Here is a 10,230-nt window from a genome sequence, read left to right as displayed (position 1 = left end):
AATCACATTGTAGGATTTTAATGAATTTATTTGCAAATTATGGTGGAAAATAAGTATTTGGTCACCTACAAACAAGCAAGATTTCTGGCTCTCACAGACCTGTAACTTCTTCTTTAAGAGGCTCCTCTGTCCTCCACTCGTTACCTGTATTAATGGCACCTGTTTGAACTTGTTATCAGTATAAAAGACACCTGTCCACAACCTCAAACAGTCACACTCCAAACTCCACTATGGCCAAGACCAAAGAGCTGTCAAAGGACACCAGAAACAAAATTGTAGACCTGCACCAGGCTGGGAAGACTGAATCTGCAATAGGTAAGCAGCTTGGTTTGAAGAAATCAACTGTGGGAGCAATTATTAGGAAATGGAAGACATACAAGACCACTGATCTCCCTCGATCTGGGGCTCCACGCAAGATCTCACCCCATGGGGTCAAAATGATCACAAGAACGGTGAGCAAAAATCCCAGAACCACACGGGGGGACCTAGTGAATGACCTGCAGAGAGCTGTGACCAAAGTAACAAAGCCTACCATCAGTAACACACTACGCTGCCAGGGACTCAAATCCTGCAGTGCAAGACGTGTCCCCCTGCTTAAGCCAGTACATGTCCAGGCCCGTCTGAAGTTTGCTAGAGTGCATTTGGATGATCCAGAAGAGGATTGGGAGAATGTCATATGGTCAGATGAAACCAAAATATAACTTTTTGGTAAAAACTCAACTCGTTGTGTTTGGAGGACAAAGAATGCTGAGTTGCATCCAAAGAACACCATACCTACTGTGAAGCATGGGGGTGGAAACATCATGCTTTGGGGCTGTTTTTCTGCAAAGGGACCAGAATGAATGGGGCCATGTATCGTGAGATTTTGAGTGAAAACCTCCTTCTATCAGCAAGGGCATTGAAGATGAAACGTGGCTGGGTCTTTCAGCATGACAATGATCCCAAACACACCGCCCGGGCAACGAAGGAGTGGCTTCGTAAGAAGCATTTCAAGGTCCTGGAGTGGCCTAGCCAGTCTACAGATCTCAACCCCATAGAAAATCTTTGGAGGGAGTTGAAAGTCCGTGTTGCCCAGCGACAGCCCCAAAACATCACTGCTCTAGAGGAGATCTGCATGGAGGAATGGGCCAAAATACCAGCAACAGTGTGTGAAAACCTTGTGAAGACTTACAGAAAACGTTTGACCTGTGTCATTGCCAACAAATGGTATATAACAAAGTATTGAGAAACTTTTGTCATTGACCAAATACTTATTTTCCACCATAATTTGCAAATAAATTCATTAAAAATCCTACAATGTGATTCTCTGGATTTTTTTTCTCATTTTGTCTGTCATAGTTGACGTGTACCTATGATGAAAATTACAGGCCTCTCTCATCTTTTTAAGTGGGAGAACTTGCACAATTGGTGGCTGACTAAATACTTTTTTCCCCCACTGTATGAGGCAATTTAGCAATTAGGATTCGTTATCTGTAATGGTTATGATAAATTAGGCATTGTTGCTCACTGTTGGCATATAGATAAATGCACCAAAAATTGTCCAGTGCCGCCCTTGTTCTAAAAATATATTTTTGATTGTGTTTTTTTTTTCATTCCAGTACTACTCGGAAAAAAAGTAATGTGAGTACTCAAACAGTCAAAAAACAGTTCCTTGCAAGCATCTCTCTGCTGTCCGATCAGTAAACATGGAGCATGCTGAAGCCTGGACTGCAGTAGGATCTGATCCCTGTCAGGGTGCAGTCATATGGGGATACTAGTCCACATCACAGACGCTCACAGCCTCACCTACACCCCTGACTGTCACACCAACAGCCTGACAGTGTTTGTAGCACATCGGGGGGAGGGAGGTTGTATAATTAAGGCTCTCTGAAACATTGTCAATCAAAAACCCCTCACGTTTATTACGTTATGGCAACATATTCAGTTATGGTTGATCAGCTTACGTTTGCCATGTTTGCTGGCAACGTTCCAGCTCCACTGAGGCTGGGATAGATTTCCTCTACTCTACTCCTGCTAACCCTGCTGTGTGGAACACCTTGAAGGACAAGTATCAGCAGTAATACCATTTAGGGTCATACCACGGTCAGTATCTCATGTTTTACCTCTGTCCATTCAGTGTTTAACATTGCCTAGCCTACACACCATCCCTCCATTAATCACACAAGAGATGGACTCTTAGTCAGTACACTTCAGATAGCACAGCAGCCTCTCCATGTGAGAATAATATAGAATACAATCCATTAATACAGTCCCTCTCTGCTCTGTTCAGTGGGAATGGGACAGTGGACCAAAGAGGTCAACTAAGACAAAAATGAGACCTGGTGTGTGACTGTGTGTTCGGTTCTTCATTACTAAAGCTATCTGCGTGGCTATGGTGGCTTAAGGGTCATACATGGCAGACGTAAGCTGATCAACCATAACTGAGTATGTTACCATAATGTAATAAACGTGAGGGGTTTTTGATTGACAATGTTTCAGACAGCCTTAATTATACAACTCCCCCCCGATGTGCTACAAACACTGTCAGGCTGTTGGTGTGACAGTCAGTGGTGTAGGTGAGGCTGTGAGCGTCTGTGGACTAGTATCCCCATATGACCGCACCCTGACAGGGATCAGATCCGCCTCAGCTTCCTCCTGCACCCTGAGGACACAGTGAGTGGTAGGCTACAGACTGGAGAAAGCCACATGTTGTAGAGGCCAATGGTGATGGGGACTGGGGCAGATAACACAAGCCTCTGTGGTAATGTTTGACTAACAAACACTGTGAGAGGTTTACAGAGTTTTACAGATAACCCAGACAAGGTGTGTTACATTTCATCGAGCCTACCCCAGAGAGAACAGAGCTCGCTCCTACAGCAAACATGATATGTTTCCAACTTGCCAGAATACAAAAGAACAAGGATATGGAAAATACAACTTTTTGACTGATCTATTGTTAGAACTAAATTCACACATTCACTCCCAAACACAGCTTGCTGAGCTTTCAAGTAATACGTAACATGAGTATTCCATTTGCAAACTCGGCAGCAAGGCAACAATGACCTCTTCGACATCTGGCATCTTGTCAAAATGAATTGTAGCCTACGCCCCACGGGGGGCCAGTATGAAAAATGTATGCCCTCACTAATTGGAAGTCGCTCTGGATAAGAGCGTCTGCTAAAATGACTAAAAAATAAATAAAATAAAAAATAAGACTTCTTAAATAACACGGTGAACAGTGCCAGAATGCATATAAAGTGCATTCGGAAAGTATTCAGAACCCTTGACTTTTTCCACATTTTGTAATGTTACAGCCTTATTCTAAAATATATTAAATAAAAATGTTCCTCATCAATCTACACACAATACCCCATAATGACAAAGTGAAAACAGGTTTTTATAAATTTTTGCAAATTTATTACAAATAAAACACAGAAATACCTTATTTACATAAGTATTCAGACCCTTTGCTATGAGACTAGAAATTGAGCTCAGGTGCATCCTGTTTCCATTGATCATCCTTGAGATGTTTCTACAACTTGATTGGAGTCCACCTGTGGTACATTCAATTGATTGGACATGATTTGGAAAGGCACACACCTGTCTATATAAGGTCCCACAGTTGACAGTGCATGTCAGAGCAAAAACCAAGCCATGAGGTCGAAGGAATTGTCCGTAGAGCTCCGAGATAGGATTGTGTCTAGGCACAGATCTGTGGGTGGCTACCAAGAAATTCCTGCAGCATTGAAGGTCCCTAAGAACACAGTGGCCTCCATCATTCTTAAATGATAGCTGGCCGCCCGGCCAAACTGAGCAATCGGGGGAGTCACTCTGACAGAGCTCCAAAGGTCTTCTGTGGAGATGTGAAAACCTTCCAGAAGGACAACCATCTCTGCAGCACTCCATCAATCAGGCCTTTATGGTAGTGGCCAGACGGAAGCCGCTCCTCAGTAAAAGGGACATCACAGCCCGCTTGGAGTTTGCCAAAAGGCACCTAAAGGACTCTCAGACCATGAGAAACAAGATTCTCTGGTCTGATGAAACCAAGATTGAACTCTTTGGCCTGAATGCCAAACGTCACGTCTGGGGGAAACCTGACACCATCCCTACGGTGAAGCATGGTGGTGGCAACATCATGCTGTGGGGATGTTTTTCAGCGGCAGGGACTGGGAGACTAGTCAGGATCGAGGGAAAGATGAACGGAGCAAAGTACAGAGATATCCTTGATGAAAACCTGCTCTAGAGTGCTCAGGACCTCAGACTGAGGCGAAGGTTCACCTTCCAACAGGACAACGACCCTAAGCACACAGCCAAGACAACGCAGGAGTGGCTTCAGGTCAAGTCTCTGAATGTCCTTGAGTGGCCCAGCCAGAGCCCGGACTTGAACCTGATTGAACATCTCCGGAGAGACCTGAAAATAGCTGTGAAGCGACGCTCCCCATCCAACCTGACAGAGCTTGAGAAGATCTGCAGAGAAGAATGGGAGAAACTCCCCAAATACAGGTGTGCCAAGCTTGTGGTTTACATTTGCAAAAATGTCTAAAAACATGTTTTTGCTTTGTCATTATGGGGTATTGTGTGTAGATTGATGAGGGGGGAAAAACAATTTAATCAATTTTAGAATAAGGCTGTAACGTAACAAAATGTGTAAAAAGTCAAGGGGTCTGAATACTTTCTGAATGCACTGTATACTGTAGGCCTAGAGCTTCTGTATATACTATGGGAAACAAACAGGGACATGGGAATATAAAGGAGACTATTTATTATCAAGGTTCCAGCCTTGCGGCTATACGACAGACACTTTATACATTAGGGCTGGGAATAGCCAGGGACCTCACGATACGCTATTATCACGATACTTAGGTGCCGATACGATATGTATTGAGATTCTCACGATCCTCATGATTCTATTTTATTGCGATTCGATACTGTGATTTTATTGCAATTCGGTGTTCCAAACATATTGCTCACCATATGTCTCAGAGAGAGCAACAACAACAACAAAAAAATTGAAAAACTTACAGTTAGTGAGTGCATACATTTTCATACTGGCCCCCCTATTCTATTCTATTATGTCTCTACCTGTCTGTGGCAGAGATGAGTCATAGGGTTACAAAAGCTCAGGGAGGTGGGGCGGGGAGTAGGGACCATAGATTAGCTTTTTTCCATAATCCTGAAACTCATAAGGGAAAAGAACACCTGACTATATACAGTGCCTTCAGAAAGTATTTTTTTGACACTGGCCTACACACAATCCCCATAATGTTAAAGTGGAATTATGTTTTTCAAAATATTTACAAATTAATTAAAAATGAAAAGCTGAAATGTCTTGAATACCTCATCTCTGTGCCCCAAACATACAATTATCTGTAATGTCCCTCAGTTGAGCAGTGAATTTCAAACACATATTCCATATTCAACCACAAAGACCAGGGAGGTTTTCCAATGCCTCGCAAAGAAGGGCATCTATTGGTAAATGGGTAAAACATTTTGTTAAAGCAGACATTGAATATCCCTTTGAGCATGGTGAAGTTATTCATTACACTTTGGATGGTGTATCAATACACCCAGTCACTACAAAGATACAGGTGTCCTTTCTAACTCAGTTGCCGGAGATGAAGGAAACCGCTCAGGGATTTAACAATAAGGCAAGTGGTGACTTTAAAACAGTTACAGAGTTTAATGGCTGTGATAGAAAACTGAAGATGGATCAACAACATTGTAGTTACTCCACAATACTAACCTAATTGAGTGAAAAGAAGGAAGCCTGTACAGAATACAAATATTCCAAAACATGCATCCTGTTTGCAATAAGGCACTAAATTAATACTGCAAAAAAATGTGGCAAAGCGATTAACTTTTTGTCCTGAATACAAAGTGTTATGTTTAGGGCACATCCAATACAACACATTACTGAGTACCACTCTCCATATTTCCAAGCATAGTGGTGGATGCATCATGTTATGGGTATGCTTGTAATTGTTAAGGACTGGGGATTTTTTCAGGATCAGAAATTAACGGAATGGAGCTAAACACAGGCAAAATCCTACATTTTTACCTTGAGGTCCTCATTATTAGCCAGATAATTATCATTTTGCAGCAACAAAAAATCAATGTTAGACAGTCCCACTAGGCAAAAAATGTACCAGCCCATCTGGCATTTCCCAAAAATGCCAGATACCAGTTTGCCCCTGGGAGGAGTGACAGGTAGAACAATCTCTCCATGGATCACATCATTAAAGCTAATAATGTCATCATATTATTTATTTGACATTTTGCAGGATGAAATCTCTTGATGCACCATCTCATTTTCAAGAGTGTCCAAATGAAAAAAACTATTTATCTATCTATCATATAGCCTACCTGTATTTACATTTTAGTAATTTATCAGGCGCTTAGCAGAGTGACATGCAGTCACTATACAAATACAGGCAGGTGGAAATGGCTTATCATTTGGAGGGCATGATCAATAACATAAAAGCTTTTCTAGTATGGGCACAATGGGCAGTGGCTACTTCAACAAAGCACAAGATCAAGTTCCTGCATGCGTTGGGTAGCAGCAGATCACGCACATCAAGTGTGTTGTTACTGTTAGCTATACTTGACAGCCATTCCAAGGTCTAAGTTGCTGTTGCTCACTCCCTTCACAATCAAGCCTTTTCAACAAGCACAGCCTGGGGTCAGTTCTGAACCATGTAATACATGTGAAATATGATTAGTATAAACCGAGCATGACAAGAAGGGTCGTATTCAGTCTTCTATTGCCTACGAGACAAATTAAACTGTTTCCGTGGTAGGCCAATAACAGGTGCTTTCAAGTGTAGTCATTACTATAGTGTCCAGGATGTAGTCATTACTATAGTGTCCAGGATGTAGTCATTACTATAGTGTCCAGGATGTAGTCATTACTATAGTGTCCAGGATGTAGTCATTACTATAGTGTCCAGGATGTAGTCATTACTATAGTGTCCAGGATGTCCACTATACATACTTGGAAGAATTAAAATAAGGTGAAACGTCCACACTGTTGTCTCTCAACCATTCACGTCCTTTCTCTTTCCTGTGAATTGAATCTGTCAGATGATTGAAAACAACTCAAATGTGAAACCAGATCAGAACCAGAATGTGGTGCAGCCTCTGTCATCACTGTGGTTTACTAAATTATTTTTTCTGTAATGGGGTAGAGTGAATAGTTACAGGAAATTAAAGATGTATGAATTGGCCAATTGTGCCTTGTTAATATAATGAAACTTTGTACAATCAGAACGAGACATTCACATTACATAGCTCATTATTGTTGTACGCTTGGCAAAGCGGGACATTTGATTTAGCTGAATATCATCTCAATTCTCTGAGACAAATGAAGCTGTGAAGTGCTATCCTATCTAAATTATGAAGCACATCAAAAACATGAAACGGTCAGAATTGTAGCATTAAAGGCCTAATACTAGCCTACATTAAAGGCCTATTACTACTTCATTATGGGCATACTACTCACACAGTAACGTCTCCGGATTGAAGGGTCATTCTAGGGCTACTATCCCACAGATGGACCAGGCAAGTTGGCTGGGCTCCAGTCCCTAATTGCATGTTTACTTCTCAAGATATCACATTTCAGATCCACCAGCTGTGAGCCAGTTGGCCATAACTGACCGCATGGTTTTCATTGAGTTCAAAGGTGTTAGATGTGCACATGCAAATAGACCTATAGGCTTATCTATGAACTATCTGTAGTATATGTTTTACTACAAGTCCTCCTGTGGTATGTGGTAATAACACAGCAGTCAGGGAATGAAAACATGTGAAATGACATAATCGTATAGAAGAGCATGATTACTGAGTTGGGTCCAAAAAACAAAACGTAAACAATGATCACAGAATGGGAGAAACATTCTCAGCCACCACCTATGACAACAAAAACACTAACAACAGAATGTGTGTGTGTGTGTGAGTGAGTGAGTGAGTGAGTGAGTGAGTGAGTGAGTGAGTGAGTGTGTGTGTGTGTGTGTGTGTGTGTGTGTGTGTGTGTGTGTGTGTGTGTGTGTGTGTGTGTGTGTGTGTGTGTGTGTGTGTGTGTGTGTGTGTGTGTGCGTGCGAGCGTGTGTGTGTTTGTGTATCAATTAACATTCTGATTTATGACGTACTAATAAGAAATAGCAACAACAACATTATAGGATTATTACTCAACTCTAGTCTATGGTGGATCAACTGCACAAACACAACTGAATGCGTATCCAAAAAGTGGTAGGTTAGGCTACTTTTCAGCGGTTTCAACCAATGTCTGAAAAATAGCGGGGTGGCTCACGATCAGCTTTGATTCGACCCAGCAAGACGGACAAGGATGCAGCGGCCGATACAGGCTGACTTCACAAAATAACGGTCCAATATAGCCACATAAAACATAAGCATTTCGTTTGTTTATAAGAAAGCTTCACAATACACTTGTAATTCTTGGCAAATGTGAGCGTTTTGTGTCATTACAGCATTAATTTAAAGAGGTAAGAGGGAGAAACGTCGCAGTTCATTGTCCCTGGCTGGTGACTGAATTGTCGCTCTCATACCTTATCAAATGTTAACTAACATAACCATTATATGCAAAACTGAACGAATTCGTCTCCAAAAACTTCCTGTGCATGAATGACTTTCATAAGGAAGATGCGAATTCTAACGGAACCTCCTCCGACAACTCGTTAGTGTAAATCCGTGTCCGCTATTTTCTTACCTCTCCGCTGCGGTCGAAGCAGGCAAATAGCAACAGGCCAGCGATGGAGGGAGAAAAGAGACGGCGCAAACAGCAATTCCTATTCGTTTTCTGCAACACACAATATAAGAAATTGGCTTACCTGGCTTTATCTCACTGAGCTCGCATTTCTTCAAGGTCTATATTCAGCCTGACCATGATGCTTTGAGTTGTAAACTGTCTGAAGACTGAAGGCGGAAACAGGAACTGGGTAAGGAGGACTGCTGGCTCTCCGCTATGCTTGGCTTCTAATGAGGAGACTCGAATTGACACAGAGCTGCATTGCGCATGCTTGCGTCAATTCAATGACCGTTTCGATCTGCACACACTCCATCCAGTCTTCTGGACTGGGCGACAATTATGTGTTGTCTTTTTCAAAATCGGAACCTTTTGAACTATATTGTGTTCTACTCTTTTTATATGGAGCTATTTTGTATTACCAGAATTAACGTTGATATTGAACAGCTCAAGTCGGTGTCAAAAAGTGGGTTTAACAAACAGGTGTCTTAATTATATATATTTGTGAGGCCCTGAAAAATCTGAAGAAAGTGTGTAATCACATAATTCAATTTCTGTGGATAGGGTTCTACATGGAACCCAAAACTGTTCTACTTGGAACCAAAAGGGTTCTACCTGAAACCAGCAAGGGTTCTTCAAAGGGTTCTCCCATGGGGACAGCTGATGAACCCTTTTAGGGTCTAGATAGCACCTTTCTTTTCTAAGATTGTGTACAGGTGTGCAGGAGTAGGACTGGGACAAGGTTTTACAGGAGCTATAAAAGTTCATGATATCCCAGGCTTAGAAAGAGTGGTTGGCAGGTGGTGTATATCATGTCATGGCATCTGTTTAGCATACTGTCCAGGAAACAGAAGCTCTATTGGCTAAACACTGTTTCAAGGACATTAAGCTGACACTGTCCAAACAACCATTCTGTTATAGTCCATTTATGATATGCTAATTAGTTGGACAGACTAATTTCCCTAATACCTGCCCTAAACTGAGAATTCTAGCAGCAACACACTATGCCTGTATTCATACAGCATCTCAGATTACTAGGAGTACTGATCTAGGATCCGTTTTGTCTTTTAAATCATAATGAATAATACTACATGGACAGAGCGGACCCGATCCTAGACCAGACACTACTACTCTGAGGCACCTTTTGAATACTGGCCCTGAACCGCAGCCATATAGTCATAAACCCTGGTAAATGATATACGCTCAATGTTCTATACTTGCCAGCATTGAAGTTTTTGTAAAACAACCTCGATTGTTTGGCAAGGCTAGACCTGGAGGAAACTAGCCAAATAACCTATCGTCGTCCTATTACTCTAGTATACACTAGATAGCATAGCCACAGAAAGTGGTCTTGTTTTCATAAACCAACTATGTTGTGCTAGTTCCACCCAGTGGTAATAACGTTGTAATACAGCCATCGTTAAGAAGGCCAGGGTTTCAAACGAGAGTTTGTCTTTTCGTGCAAGTTGTCAAAGTGCATGAAATGTCTATTT

General features: G+C 41.8%; 1 protein-coding gene across 2 annotated transcripts in view; it reads right to left on the bottom strand.

Moving 5' to 3' along the window:
* The window catches only part of fut8a (fucosyltransferase 8a (alpha (1,6) fucosyltransferase)), a 177,483-nt gene extending 168,534 nt beyond the window's left edge, over nt 1-8,949 (bottom strand). For both annotated transcript variants that reach the window (XM_041854713.2, XM_045209108.1), the window contains exon 1: nt 8,823-8,949. The gene's annotated coding sequence lies outside the window, so the exon portion shown is untranslated. The remainder of the gene's footprint in view (nt 1-8,822) is intronic.
* Nucleotides 8,950-10,230: the final 1,281 nt, after the last annotated feature.

The sequence above is a fragment of the Coregonus clupeaformis genome, chromosome 29, assembly GCF_020615455.1.
Source record: "Coregonus clupeaformis isolate EN_2021a chromosome 29, ASM2061545v1, whole genome shotgun sequence".
Classification (NCBI taxonomy): Eukaryota; Metazoa; Chordata; class Actinopteri; order Salmoniformes; family Salmonidae; genus Coregonus; species Coregonus clupeaformis.
The sequence above is the reverse complement of the archived record's forward strand: the minus strand, read 5'-3'. Positions and strand labels throughout refer to the sequence as shown.